General features: G+C 46.1%; 2 pseudogenes; both read left to right on the forward strand.

The window, feature by feature from the left end:
* Window positions 1–1,139: 1,139 nt before the first annotated feature.
* LOC136472945 (bZIP transcription factor 29-like) lies at window positions 1,140–5,437 on the forward strand (annotated as a pseudogene).
* Window positions 5,438–6,784: 1,347 nt separating this feature from the next.
* On the forward strand, window positions 6,785–9,083 carry LOC136472946 (uncharacterized; annotated as a pseudogene).
* The last annotated feature ends 5,255 nt before the right edge of the window (window positions 9,084–14,338 follow it).

Raw genomic sequence — 14,338 nt, forward strand, 5'->3', positions numbered from 1 at the left:
AAGTTTATAATATGTTGTCATAGTTTACATATCAATGATTCATCATGTCATGATTAAATAATTATTTCTGCTGTAACCTTGTTCACATGTTTATTTTTCGCTGTTAATTAAATTGTTCATAACTCTGATAATAGGATTATATTCCGTTGTTATAATAATAAATATTATACTCTGATGTTGTATTAAAAGTGATGTAAGAAATGGTTAATAATGTTGTAAGCTTTATTCTCGGGTTCTCCCTTACGGTGCGCCCGACGGAACCGAGTAATTTAGTATTCTCATTTAGGTGCTTAGTGTCTAATAAGAGACAAGCACTTCTATAAGACATTAAATTAGACGGTGAGCCCTCTCTCCTTCCTGCCGTAGAAAATACACTTAGATTTCACCTTGAATACAAGAAAAACATGTGGCAAGCCGGCCGCGCAGAGTGGAGTCAGTGAACTCAAATTGACCGCATCCCGCCGAGTCAACACAGATTCTCAGTGAACTTGCCGTCCATGTCTATCTCTCTCTAAAGCTCTTTAAGAAGACATATATAATATGTTCAGGCTATCGACGAAATCATTTCCCCATGCAAATAGAAACCTTTGAATCGTGTTGCAAACAAGTACCCACTTATTTACCTCAAAAACAAATCCCATCTGCTACCAGAAAATCAGGGCACGAGGAAGATTGTAAAATCGCAATTCTCCAATCACTGATGAAGTCAAGACCCCATGTGAGGAAGCGTAGTCCACGGTCCACGCACACCAGTGTAACCATACCGGATGGTCCGAACCAACAAGTAACCCCACGCACACGCACCCACTAATTGCGACGCCAACAATCATTAACGACCAAACCCCACTGCGAAATTATCCGAAACACCCTCCTCCATGCGGGCCAGCGGCGCATCCGGTGTGAACCAGGGACGCGGAACGGGAATAAATAAGCGCTGGAAAGGAGGGACTGATTAGACATTTCCTCCAATAGGATCACGCGTCACGTAACCCCGCGTCGGGCCACATGCACACGCGAACCCACCACCGATTAAGCCCCGCAAAAAAAATATTAAATCAGAAAATTTCCAATCGCTTCTGCGAAAAAAAAAATCCTCTTTTTTATTTGTGTGTGTGTTTTGTTTCTAGTGATAGCTTTGCTCTTGCTCGCTCTCCTCGCCTGGTCGACTGGGACTCCGTGTGCGCCTGCCTCCTTCGTCCACTTCGCCATCTCCTCCTCCTCCAGCTGCAGGCCGGCGCCTCGGCTTTGCCTCCCTCTCGCGCTCGCCGCCGGCATTCCGGCAGTTCCTGCTCTAGGCCTTCAAGAGGGTAGCGCCGGGATGGACGACCCGGGCGCCTCCGCCGACCCCGCCGGTGCCGCGCGCCACCACCTCTCGCCGCAGCAGCAGCTAGGGGGGCAGCCGCCGGTGCCTCGCTCCCCTACCCCGCTCGACCTGGCCTCCGCCGCCGCGGCGTCCGGGTACCGCCGCCTCTCGCCGTCGCTCCGGCCGCCGGCGCACCCGCAGGCCGCGCGGCTCCCGTCGCCCTACGGCCAGATCCCTTCGCCCGGCGCCGGCGCCCACCACGCGCGCTCTCTCTCCCAGCCGCTCTTCTTCTCGCTCGACTCGCTCCCGCCGCCGCTGCCGCCCTACGTCGATCTGGGCGCCGCGCCAGCCATCCCGCCCTCCCCGCCGCCGTCGAGCTCCGCCGACCCCCCCGCCGCCGCTCGGCCTGCCGCCCAGGAGGGCCGGCCACCGCCGCTCGCAGAGCGACATCCCCTTCGGCTTCGCGCAGCTCAGCCCGCCGCTGCCCCCGCCGGCGCCCGTCAAGCGCGAGGTCACCACTGCGGCCGACGGCTGCAGATCGGACGGCGGCGGCGTCGGCGGCGATGACGCCGCGCTCTACGACCTCGTCAACTCGTACATGGACCTGGACGGGCTGGACCCGCTCAATTCCTCCGAGGACCGCCACGACGACCGCGACAGCCGCGCCAGCGGCACGCGGGCCGGGGGCGCGGCGGAGAGCAGCGAGAACGAGGCGGAGAGCCAGTCCACGTCAATCGACAGGAAGGATGGGGGCAAGTCCCGGCATTGTCGCAGCCTGTCCATGGACAGCTTCATGGGCAAGCTCAACTTCGCCGCAGGGGATGAGTCTCCTAAGCTGCCGCTGCCGTCTCCTGGTGGCAGCCTCACCAGGTGTGGAAGTGGCTCACTGGAAGGTGGCGCTGTCGCGCTGTTTGATATGGAGTTTGCCAATGGGGAGTTTACTGAGTCTGAGAAGAAGAAGATCATGGCGAATGAGCGACTTGCTGGGATAGCTTTGACGGATCCTAAGAGGGTCAAGAGGTGTGCATTTCTTCATATACTGCATAAATTTCTCTCTTTTCCTGAAATTGGGCATTCTGACTTGTGGATTTTTTTTCCCAGGATTCTGGCGAATCGGCAGTCAGCAGCAAGGTCAAAGGAGCGCAAGATGAGGTACATTCAGGAGCTTGAGCATAAGGTGCAAGTGCTGCAGACAGAGGCTACGACACTCTCCGCACAGTTGACAATGCTGCAGGTTTGTTCTGTAGAGCTGCTGGGGACTTTGATTCAGCCTCTGATTGTGATGGTTTTAAGTTAACCTTGCTGTGCTTGTTTGCAGAGGGACTCAGCTGGACTGGCTACTCAGAACAACGAATTGAAAATCAGGCTGCAAGCAATGGAGCAACAAGCACAGCTGAGAGATGGTAAGCTTCTTGTGATACTCGTCTGCATTGGTCCTAAGTTTTCTAGTGGCAATGGACAAAATCAAGAATTTCTTGCTTCAAAAGCTAGCAAATGACTAATGTACCTTGCATTGCTCATTCTGTTGGATTTCCAATTCCAGTTGTCAAGTTGCTCACAGAAGTTACTTATGCATGGGTTGCTTGCTGTTGTAAATCTTGTGGCAGTATTTTTTGTGGTTGATGCATCTTATTCTTCAGCTTAATGTTAGTATAGAGTATAGTCATTTGGAGATTTTCCATGTGGGATATAATATACTTCTGCTGGGTTGAGTTTTGCTATTACTTAAGCTGCATCCTTAACAATGTACTTTATACATCGCAACTGGATGCATATGCTAAGTTCTACAGCCTTTTTTGCGGACACTACAGCCAATCTAACATGAAAAAGAACCTGATTTGTTAATTCTTTTTGTTGATCATCAATTTTAGAGCTAAATAAACTCATGGCGACACCTATGACACTGGTTCTCTTAATGCTAGTATGTGAAAATGGCCTAGAGTGAAATCGCCCTGACATATAATTTGTCAATTACTAGGTACATACATAAATTTCTTTTGGTCATAGGCTTTTGATATGAACCATGAAATGGGCTATTAGTTCCAGATTGGTCAGTAATTTCAAATTTGATCATTTGATGGATGATCAGAAACAGCACAATCATATCCTACAGAAGGCTTGTGTGGAGATTACACATCATGAGTCATGATTCTTAGCATCTTCAAGGAACTTGTCTAAGTTTTTTTATATGCATGCTTATTTGGTTGAACCAAACATTCTATGTGTCTTTAATAAAGGGTGAAAGTATAATTTGCGGATTATCATGATCACATAGTATATCTGCCATATCCAGTTTAGCCTGGTGCACTGTGGGCGTGTTTGGATCGTGGCGTGGGAAACTTGCCCGCGTCAGGGCATTTGATTTCGAGCACTTGGGGTCGGATGCGCATGCCTGGGTGAGAGCTCCCAGACCAAGGCGGCATCCAAACACGCCCACATGTGTGCCATGTTTTGCTTTGGTGTCCATTGCTTATCTTGACAAGTTCTGCATAAATGTATCCTAACATTTGCTAAGTTGTTAGTAAGAGACTTTGCTTTTCCTTTGTTATTAATCAACAAAATTTAGTTTAGCAATTATCGAAACATAATTTGATAGCTAGACGAAGTTTGAGTGTCAAATGATCTTTTTCTATTTATTGTTTCTGAAATCTTACAGGAAGGATGCTTATTGTTTTCTTCCCTCTCCCTGCACCATGCATACCCTATCTTTTGTGCTTATATTTATTATTCTGGTGTACCAAAATTGGTTTCAGCAAATGCTGCCTTGAGGTTAGGATTTCAGGATCAGTAAATAGCACTAGTGAATGATTTGTCATGATGCCGTGTTATTGGTTGATTTTAGTTCATTACTTAAGGTGTATTACAAGTTTGCAGTGTAACCATTACCGACTCGTGTTAAACACTGATAAAGCATAGGCAGAGGTACTACTGTTCTCCCAATCATAGGGGTGACTCTAATTGGCATGATAAAACGTTGGTTTCTGTGTACGGCAAGTTGATTCTTCTTTCATGATAGTACTATTTTAGCGACTGCTAGGCCTACCTTTAGAACTTGCATGCGTGTTTGCAGAAAGACTTCCACATAGGAATCTTATATGTTTGTAATGTTGCATTACCGCCATGGTTGGTGCCACCCGCTCTACTTGTTCATGGTCATGTTGTGATCTATTTTGTACTTGCTCACCCTTCATTTGGTATTTCTTTCATTCTTTCAAGTCTTCAGATTGTGGGTTACAAATATAGTCAAGTTGCAATGTTTGCTCAGTTACAAATATAGCCATTTTGCTTTCACGATGCTGGGTGCCTGCTGTATTATTTAGTTTTGCCAATCTGTTGCACTACCTACATCCATTTATATTTTCTCTTCTTGTAATGTGATCTGATTCATGTGAATGCTCTGTGCAGCCCTGAACGAAGCGTTAACCGCTGAGGTCCAGCGTCTGAAACTCGCAACTGGGGAGATAACCGATGGCCGGATGCCGAAGGGGCTACAGCAGCAGATGAGCTCCCAGATGCTCCAGCTCCAGCAGCTGCAAATACAGCAGCAGGCGCCCCAGACACAGCAGCAGCAAGGCCAGCGACAGCAGCAGCAGCAGCCCCAGAAGTCGGCATAGATCAGAGTCAAGAGGAGTTGGAAGCCAATTGAAGGATGCTGGGTGGAAGAAAAAAAACCCAATCTTTTGCGTATATCAGACAGGTTGTAGGATAGCAGCGATAGTAGGGCGGGAGAAGCCGTGGTCCCGTGATTTGAGTTGTTTTCGCTGGAAATACCGTACCTTAGCTGGAGTCTGTCGTCTTGGTGTCGTACCATACATGAGTGCCTGCGTAGCGTACCTAATGTTGAGGCGACTTAGATAGCGTCCCTGAACGTGTTCTCTCGCAGTCAGGGGTGCTTCTTCTTCTTCTTCTTTCTCCGTGCTTTTAGCCTGTTCGCTCGTTGGTTTCAGTTAGGGCTTATCAGTCATGGTATAGTATTTTTTTCTCATAATAAACCAGCATTAGTTAGGTTTATTAGTCTAGAAACCAACAAGCGAACAAGCTCTTTGTCTTAAGAGGGCTAGGGTGCCACAAATGTACCTGCGTAATAGTGTAATTATTATTATCTATCTATAGCGTACCTTAGAGTTTGTGGACTGTGGAAGGATTCCCAACTTCACATGCATGTTCGTTGATCGCCAGTCAGTGGCTGCTGTTGGTTGCGTTGCCTTCTAAGTGCTGACTGCTGTGGGCTTGGTCACTGGAGCCTTGGGGGCCAGCACCAGCACCAGCAAGCACATGGTGCCTGATTCTGCTGCGCACTGTGAAGTTGTCTTCTGCTGACTTTGATATATATGCTTGCAACCGGAGTGGGTTTTGTGGAATCCTAGCGTGGCATGGACTGTGTCCAAGCTGCAAAAGCGCAGATCGTGAAGGGTTGGTGCCCACTGCCCACACACGCCACTGCGGTGGAGTGTGAAGTGGCCGAGATCAGATGATCGCTGTACTTTTCGGTCTCCTTGCCGTTGTAGGAAGTATGGAGACTGATTGAGATGGCTAAAGTCTCGCTCGTTCGTCGTCAACGGACGTGTTTGGTTGGTTGGATTTGCATGGATGGGATGGGACTATCTATGGATTGATAGTATTTGGTTTGCTGGATCATTGGGACAAGGAAATTCCTGGATAGGGAATATACCACGAGATGCTGGATTTTCTGGTTCGTAAAAATCTCGCAAATCAGCTTATCCAAGTCTTCTAATATCTGTCATTAGCAAATAAATTAAAGATTATTAGTATGTTATATTATTACTTAGTAATTATGATGGTAGGATTAGTTTTGATAAGTGCTAATACATTGATTAGTGCATGTTTCACATGCTAATTAGGATATTAGTGGTGCTAATTAACATATTTTATTTTAAATGTGATTGTCATGATAAAATTAGTATTAGTGCATATTTATCAGTGTCTAATTAGTTGTTATTATTTTAAAATAATATATATAATTAGTGAACTATTCTTATCTCATCCACTTTTATTCATTCAACCAAACAGAAAGAAGGCTTATCCCATCCATACAATTAAACATGCATCATGATATCCTTATCCCAATATCCGTGGATCATGGTATCCCATCCAACCTCATCATAGAACCAAACGCACCCCTAAAGATTCTTGCGCCGTCCGTCGGTGCGTGCCCCGACAACGTGACCGCTGCAGGCCGGGCCTGCTGCTGTTCGTTGGGGCTAGGGCAGGCCGAAGAGGTGCAGCAAGGCCCGAGTGATCGATTGGGTGAGGCGGTTGGTCACTTGGTCTGGGCCGCCTGTGTGATCAAGGTCGCAAAGGAAGGGGAAGGAGAAGGAGAAGAGAAGGAGGAGAAGCCAAAGCCAAAGCGGAAACCCAAGAAGCGCAAGCCCAAGGTGAAAAAGCTGAAGGAGAGGGATCAGTGGTACATGGATGATCAGGATCAGATTCTTCTCAGGGCTCTTCTGGGCCCAGAACTGAAATGGGAGGAGAAAGGTGATGGATATTCTTCATGTGGTTCGCCGCCGAGGGTTCACTGAATACAACAACAAGATGCAATGTCATGTCCCTACCCGCTTTTGTCTATACAACATAGCCTTCTTCGACCTCGATAAAGAGTGTAAGCACATTCTGAATCTTTGTTCATTTATCTTCCTTGCTCTCATTCCCATGGAGTACAGGCATGTATATCCAAGGAAACAGCTGTGTGTATTCTTTGGCTATGTCCATCACAAGTCCCAATGCATAATATGATGTATATATATGTATGTATAAAAACCATATTCTTGGTCTAATTTCCATTGTCGGCCTTCATTTTACAGCTGAGGATGTGCCCTGACCACCGATTCACCAGATCCCTCAACCTCTTCGTAATTGGTTGTATGACTCTGTCAATGTGATTGCAATCAAAGTTGCCCAGTCAAACAGGAAAGGCCCTATTAGCATATATGGTACTGTGCTGGCGAGGGATGAGTACAACTATAGATGCGTCTATTTGTTCAGGTGTGGAAGGGATGATCCCCAACTCATAACCCGAAAGGTACGTATCCAATTCATGCCCCAAAATCTTGTGGTTGCCGAATTCTGGCCAGGGAAAAAATCCTAGTCAAACACTCAACATCGGGAAGTCAGGAACTAATCCCCATCTTTGGGTCAAACTACAGTTGTATAGTTCCATAGACTTCTTTTTTGACTGAAATACTTCCATAGACTTGCATGCATATACTGTACTGCTGAAATATTCAATCTGTCGCCAAAACACCATTGTGATACAATCTGAATATCTGATTCACAAATACACAATGTTCTTATATTTTGCAAAAAGAACAATCCTGTTCAATGAGGTGAAAATCTAATTCGCCCACGTTGTCTTTTTTTTTTAGAGTTCTAGGACCAACTGGTCCCCGTCTTCTATCATTAGATAAAAGACCAGAGGTTCGTTACAGCATCAAAGGTGGTATACCACCTGAAATCTAGTGTAACCCGTTTACCAAACACCAGCAACTAAAACAGGGACTAGAGCAGAACTGCTAAACCATCCTCACAAAAGAAGACTAAAACAGCAACATCAAAACGCTATCTTCAGACAGGTCTTCGCAGGCAACCTCCAGTTGTTTGGCGATATCTTGATCATTCCATCCCTTCCATCCTCCATCAACAGCTTCATATGTTCGAGGCGCCATTCATTAGATGACCCCCAGCAGGAAGCCATCTTGATTTCTTCATCTGGCTTGTTAGGCAGTGTCTTGATCCTTTCATCCTTGTCATCCTCCACCAACAGTTTCATATGTTCACACCGCCATTCATTAGACCTCTCCAAGCAGGAAGCCATCTTGACTTCTTCAACTGAAATTTGAGCTCGGCAGTAGCTCCCTTCATTCGATCCTGGTGCTCCACAGGACACAGAATTAGCCAACGCCCATGTTGTCTGATTAACAAGGTGGTAAAATGTATAAGTTTATCGAGTCTTGGATCTTTTGTGGGTTTTAAATAAACCCAACTGTTTTGGTAGTACTTATGTTTGGTATCTACCCAAACTTTTTGTCAGTCTGAACTATATGTCTTGTCAAGCCTGGTTCCTTTTTTTTGTTTGTATTTTAACACTTTTCTCTTAATCCCTATGCAGGATAGAACACTGACTTTGATCAGCCCAATTCGAGCACTTGCTGTAAGGGATAGTATGTTTTTTGAGTTCCATTTGAAGATCAAGGGTGGTGATGCTGCTGACGAAGATTTCAGCAAAGGTTTCATAGAACACAGCGCCATCCGTCACACGCAGCAACCCACCAGGCGTGCACTGGAAGCTTCCATTGCAGTCAGTATCTTGAAGGCTCCCTCTGATTTCACCAGCAAACTTACTGCTTGGACTACTGGAAATGATGAAAACAAAATCGTGCTGTACGACAGTGAAGGGGCAGGCACTCGAACAGAGCTTGGACCTGGTGAATCTGTCTCTGGTTTGGTAGCTGTCCCACTGGGTGAAGAATTGGTACTCCATGTCTCTCTTGCTGATGGGGTTCAACATCAGCTAGAAGAATATTTTACCCTCGTTATAGGGCCCGATGTCGATGAACGCACTCTTGAGCAAGGTCCTTATAGGATGCAGGTGAAAATCTCATGGAAGGGTGTCGTAAACCACCAGCCAGGTTTCAAACTGTGGGGTCGTCCTAATATGTGGGGTTATATTGCTGACCGTCGAGTTCTGTTATCATAGGCTGTGATCCTTTCTAGGAAAGCAAGGAAAGTAGTTACATCTCATGGGAAATGTCTGTTTTGCAAGGATTATAAAATGCTGCACATTTTAGACCTGTTGAAGAGTTGTTCATGTGTCATGTGTGGTTCATGACTTTCCTATGCATCATCATAACCTTAATCAGGCTTTGTCAACCTCTTTGGATTCCTGTGTTTTCGGAGTTAAATAATTTAGCTGTGCACAATAGCTTATATTTTTGGAGCTGAATATGAATATTTTGGCTGGACACTTATACTCTTTCGTGCTTAGGATGTTTTTTTTGTTTTGTTTTGTTTTTGTGTTTGAATGAGACGCTTACGAAATTTGGACAGTTCCAGTCCTTGTGTCCTGGGCTCCTGGAAATGCAACCCTGGCGTGGGACGACGGACTGTGTCCAAGATGCAAAAATGTGTGCAGACTGCAGAGCGGGAAGGCTTGGTGCCCACGCACGTAACTTGGGTGGAGTGTGAAATCTGAAATGGCCAAGATGATCGCTGTACTTGTTGGGTGTCCCTGCCGTTGGTTGGAACTGATGGCTGAAAGTCTCGCTCGTTGTCGAATCCTGCTCCGTCGACGGTGCGTGCCGTGCACCGAAAGCGTGGCCGCTGCGGGCCGGCCTGCTGCTGTTCGTCGGGGATGGGACAGGCCCGCAGGGGTGCAAGGCTCGAGTGACGGATCGACCAGACATCAGGGCCACTGAGCGAGGCAGTTGGGCACTTGGGCTGGGCCGCCTGTGTGATCGAGGGGGCCCCGCCTTGGAGCCTGGTGCTGGTGGTGTCCGAACTTGGCCTCCGTGGCCCCGCCGCCGGACCGACCGCGGCGTTCCATTTCATTCAATTCAACCGGTGGGCGCCGCTCCCGTTGCAGCACAGCACAGCACTCCTACGGAATACGGCATCGCCATGCATGCACGGTCCGCAGTCCGCACGTCTCAGAGAGAGAGAGAGAGCTCTGCAGCCCGCCTCGTGCTCGTGCTCGTGCGTGCGTGTTTGGCAAGCACCCAGCCGGCCGGTCGCTTGCACATGACCTGTAAGCTCGATCTATCGCCACGAGCGAAGAAGCGAACCAACCGGGTGGGTGAGAGACTCTGAGACTGAGAGCACGCACACGGCACACCGCATCGATCGGCAAGTGGTACGCGCTCGTGCCCTCCGGCTTAGTCAAAGTTGGACCGGCGGCATCAATATCATCTATTGTCGCGTTCGCGTACGGCGTACACCGTACACGTACATTACGTGGCGAACCAAGCCGAGGAGACCTTTGAATTCAAGCACACACGTGCTACGCGAGCATGCTATAATCTTGATGACAAGGCAAACAGCAGAGTTCCAGGCGCGTCACACGTACGATCCCAGACAACAGACAAGCCAATAAACGGCTGGACGGACGTACAGCGGCTGGGAACAAAAGTCACCGGCCGGTCCATTCTGAATGATGATATGATATGATATCGAAACGAAACCCTAGCTAGCTTCGCTTCTGGATGCATGGCTGCCACCTGCCAACTAACCGTACTTGCATCAGATCATTTGTAGCAGGCTGCTAGCTATGCTGGTACTGAGTCCCCGTTTTTTTTTTGTCTTTGCATACCCTGTGGACGCAGCGTTTGCACGTGTGTGCATGCATCCAGATCCAGTTCGTTCGTTCGTTCGTCCATCCAAGTTATTAGAGACTTGGAGGACGATGCAGTTTATGTGCCGCACTGCACAGGCACAGCACAGTTGCAACGTGGAAACTCAATCGGATTGGATGCAAAATTTTCGATCTCATCGGCTACCGTACGTACCGTCCATGGACACGCATGTTGGTTTAGGCCGCGTTTAGTTCGCTGCCGGATTCGGCGCCGTCGGAAAAGGACACTGTAGCTACACTGTAGCGATTTGTTTTTATTTGGTAATAATTGTCCAATCGTTGACTAATTAGGCTCAAAACGTTCGTCTCGCAAAGTACAACCAAACTGTGCAATTAGTTTTTGATTTCGTCAACATTTAGTACTCCACGCATGTACCGCAAATTTGATGTGACGGAGAATCTTCTTTTTGCATAGTGCCAAATTCTAGAATTTGGGGCAACTAAACATGTAGTCTTTGGATGGGAGCTGGAATTTCTTTAAACCGTAATGGCACCCACTGACGTGTACGGTGTACTCTATCACCATGCATGCATAGTACTACTGCTCCTCCTAGCTGACTTGTGCATGTTCTACGCAAGATCGATATGACATGACCGAGTAGCTCCAAACAAGGACACTATATATGGACTGATTTGTGTGGGTTAACTGTGTATATAGGTCGTAGTAGCTTGCAAGCCTAGCTAATTTAGGCAATGAGACGCGTACGTCAAGTAATGAATTAAGGAGATTGAAAAAAAGTAATTAATTAAGGAGTTAGTCAGTATCACTGACATACTATATACGTACTCCCCCGTACGTGTTGTCATTCACCCCCGGCCGTTCATCCTTACTACTTCAGTCCACCTGAAAGACCTATGTCATTTGTTAAAAACGGTCAGTTCTACTGATTACCAGTTCTTCGAATGCATGGATTATTTATGCCCCCCCCCCCCCCCCCCCCCCCTCAAGTGTGCAGTACTAATAAAAAATGCAAATGCAAGCAGCGGTACTGTAGAATGGTACTGTGTATTTGGACTGAGGGCGCTTTCAGTTCGCGTTTTTTTTTTTTTTGGCTTTAGCTATTGTAGCATTTTCGTTTATATTTGGCAATTAGTGTCTAATTATGGACTAATTAGGTTTGAAAGTTTCGTCTCGCGATTTCTCACCTAACTGTGCAATTAGTTTTTTTTTCGTCTACATTTAGTACTTCATACATCGCCGCAAGATTCGATGTGATACTTTATGGTGAAAATTTTTGGGAACTAAACTGGGCCTGAGATGAGAACACGCATCATAGATAGCATGATCCATGTACTCTGCATGCAGATAGCAGCTATACATGCATTATATTGCCATAACACTAGAGAGAATCGAAGCTGCATCATCATGCAGCATGCAGGTGGCAGCTGACACCTGACATTTATACTAAATAATGAAATATACTAATTTCCTCGGTGTGCCATACCTTGCATTAATCATTTGGAAGTTGACATACATATACATACAAATCAGCATAGTCAAGGGCTAATCATATACCGTCACGCGCGCATGGCACGAAATTAAAGACTCACGCGCGCATGCTGAAATTTGGTTTACGCTGCTGTGAGAGAAAAATACTATTCTATGGCTAAAAAGTAGCTCAAGCGAACATGGCATGCTCATAAGTTGTTGGAAGATACCATGTTTTTTTTTCAAACATTATATATCCATGCTCATCAGTAGGAGTACGTACTGGCTCACATACTCATAAATACGTAGTACAAACTGTTGTGGATCGCTCTTCCATCGATCATTTATGTGGATATATACTATTGCCCTTTGATCTCTGTAGATTTTTGTTCTGTGTGGTATATACTATGCATCAATTGAGTATGGTATGGGCGCGCGTGGCAGATGGAAGACGAGGTCACTCGCATTCATGCATATCATGGTGTGCCAGTACTGATGAGCACTGAGCACTGACAGCTGAGTCGTCGTAGCTGTAGTATGCTGCTCCACGTCAACTCTAGCTAGCTAGTGTATGCGGTACGATGTTGCATCATCACAGATATATATATATATATATATACATATATATATAATTTCCTACTTCCAGGAAGTAGTTACTCGCGTGTGTATATCTCTAGATTTAGGACGTATATGCACTACTGGAAACAGGGTCTTTGCCAAGTGCAAATTGCTTTGCCGAGTGTCAAAAATCGGGCACCCGGCAAAGACCCTATTTGTCGAGTGTCGCACTCGGCAAAGAATTGCACTCTGTCGGGCACTCGGCAAAAAAGGGCACTCGGCAAAGGACTTCTTTGCCGAGTGCCAGGCTCTCGACAAAAGCGCGGCACTCAGCATAGGCTGCCCCGCGTAACGGTGTTTGGCCATGTCCTTCTTTACCGAGTGTCTGCTGTTAGGCACTCGGCAAAGACTTTTTTAAAAAAATACTTTGCCGAGTGCCCCTGACACGACGCTCAGCAAAGATTCAATATTTTTTTTTGAAATGTCTTTGCCGAGTGCCCACTGATTCGGCACTCGACAAATAGAGCAATTAAAAAAATTACCTTTTTTTTTAAAATTTCTTTGCCGAGTGCCCCTGTGAAGGCACTCGGCAAAGATGAAATTTCTAATTTTTTTTTCAAAAACCCTCTTTGCCGAGCGCCTTATTCTTGGCACTCGGCAGAGACCCCCTTTGCCGAGTGCCATGCCCCGGCGCTCGGCAAATATTTTTTTTGGCCTCCAAATTTTTTGTGCAACCCTTTTTAAGTACCAGGAACTCCTCGTTAGAATTTGGGGATTTTTTGTAGCTTTTTGATATATTTAGTTACTTTATTTCGTTTCCTTGAATTTTTTTGAAAAAAATAAATTTGAACTGCACGTGCATCGAATAATGGAATTTAATGATTCAAAAAATGATATTAATGTATCACATGTGTAGGTTTGTAAGCATCGTACGTGATAACGTGCACCCAACCTTCTCAAATTTTTATCACATCCTCCACACACGATATCATGACATCTCAACAAGTTTCATGATTTTCGGACTTCGTTTACATTTTATAGAATTTAAAAACAATTCGTCCGCAAGTTCGTGGTCATGTTTCATGAACAAGATGTTCGAAATTTCGGATCCGTTCCTAGATACGGCCTCACACTACACTCAATACCATGAATATCATTTTTTGAATCATTAAATTCCATTATTCGATGCACGTGCAGTTCAAATTTGCATTTTCCGAAAAAATTCAATTAAATGAAATAAATTAACTAAATATAGCAAACAATTCGGGAAATGTACCATATTTCGACATGGAGTACCAAGTATTGTAAGAGGACTACAGAAAAAGTTTGGAGGTCAAAATACAAAAAAAAAATTGGTTTGCCGAGTGTCATATTTTGACACTCGGCAAACATGCTCTTTGCCGAGTGCCAGCTGCCAGGCTTTGCCGATTGTCCGCGGGGACACTCGGCAAAGAGCGTGCCAAAAATTTTTAAAAATGTTTGCCGAGTGCCTCTCCGCCCGGCACTCGGCAAAGTGGTATTTTTTTAAAAAAATACGATGCAGTGCGGTTTGGGGTTTAAATTTGAAAAAAAAGGAAAACACGTTTGTTGAGTGCTCCGATCTGGCACTCGGCAAACCTCCCTTTTAACCACCCCAATCCCCACCCGGCCGCACACACGCGCGCAGTCAAACACACCGCTGGTC

The sequence above is a fragment of the Miscanthus floridulus genome, chromosome 8, assembly GCF_019320115.1.
Source record: "Miscanthus floridulus cultivar M001 chromosome 8, ASM1932011v1, whole genome shotgun sequence".
Classification (NCBI taxonomy): Eukaryota; Viridiplantae; Streptophyta; class Magnoliopsida; order Poales; family Poaceae; genus Miscanthus; species Miscanthus floridulus.